At 35.6% G+C, this 1,261-nt stretch overlaps 1 protein-coding gene and 1 long non-coding RNA gene across 3 annotated transcripts in view; one reads left to right on the top strand and one right to left on the bottom strand.

Annotated features, from left to right (window-relative positions):
- The window catches only part of si:ch73-383l1.1 (receptor tyrosine-protein kinase erbB-4), a 439,732-nt gene that overhangs the window by 208,012 nt on the left and 230,459 nt on the right, over positions 1-1,261 (bottom strand). The window lies entirely within an intron of this gene.
- The window catches only part of LOC112156665, a 21,009-nt gene that overhangs the window by 16,212 nt on the left and 3,536 nt on the right, over positions 1-1,261 (top strand). The gene's annotated exons all lie outside the window — the stretch shown is intronic.

Genomic DNA, 1,261 nt, shown 5'->3' with positions numbered 1-1,261 from the left:
ACTGAAAAAGCCTAAAGTAGCCAAAACAGCTAGCATGTAGCTGAAAAAATGGCTAAACTTCAAATTAGCCTAATAAAATAAAAAAAAGGCTCAACTAGCCACTAGTAGCTGAAATAGTAGCTGAAATATTAGCTTAACTCCAAAGCAGCCAAAAATAAAAATGAGTAAATTCCAAAATAGATCAAAAAGCTAGCAGAATGCCAATTTTTCTAACTTTAAAACCATAACTTTTTAAGATAATAATGAATATTACAAATTTAGGGATGTTGTTCCAGAATAAATTAACTTAAACCTTAAAAAACTTTTAATATTTTACTCTCCATTAAATATATTTCATTTGGTGTATTCAGACTCGACACATTTGGTTTGTTTAAAGTGAGTAAAAGTTAGTTTTCCCTGATAATCTAAAATACATTTTAAGTCTGAAATCACCCAACCGAACCCTGGTCCAGAATCAGGAACCGTTCTCAGACCCATCTTTAAAGGTGGGTTTGGTTTTATTTCCAATCGGACTGAGCTCTGGTTCGCCTTGAGTTTCTTTGATCTGAACAGGCCCAGTTCTCGAAGCGGAACAACTGAACCACCATGGCCACCGTAGTCAGGAAAGCACACGTTCCACAATTGATGTCAAACAATGAAGAACCATGTCCTTTCGACAACGTACAACAATCCTGCATGATATGACTCAAAGATCCTTTATGGACATCTTCGTTTATTCAACATTCAACTAAAGCGATCTTCCTTGTTAGCAGAGGAAGTAGTTCTAGCCATAACGTAACACTTGCTGAATCCTGTCAATCCCGTAAATGGTAAAAGGGTTACGGTAGATCAGATACCACAAGATCTCTGGTGTTAAATCTATTTTGTGGTTCCTTAAGGGGGATAAGAAAAAGTTGGGGTATTAAATAATATTAGACCAGTAGTGAGAATGTATATAAACATATATAATATTTATTTGTAATAATCAACAAGAGTGCACGAAAATTGTAGGACAAAGTTGTTAGAGAGCTTTGGAGCTTTTGAGCCAACAAACTGTAACCGTTGGCAACAAAAACCCAGAACAAGTGATGCACTGTAAGCATGAGAACCTCACAAGTATTTTGGCTCTTTAAAAAATACGCACTTCAAGTCAAGTCAAGTCAAGTCAAGTAGGCTTTTATTTGTCAAATATGCTGAGTACAGGGCATACAAAGCACAGATGAAATTTCTTCCTCTCTCCTCCCTTTGTGCAAACAGCAACACTAATTACAGTAATAATAAT

Source organism: Oryzias melastigma, linkage group LG2 (assembly GCF_002922805.2).
Source record: "Oryzias melastigma strain HK-1 linkage group LG2, ASM292280v2, whole genome shotgun sequence".
Lineage (NCBI taxonomy): Eukaryota > Metazoa > Chordata > Actinopteri > Beloniformes > Adrianichthyidae > Oryzias > Oryzias melastigma.
Note: the sequence above shows the minus strand (reverse complement) of the source record. Positions and strands in the feature narration are given on the sequence as shown.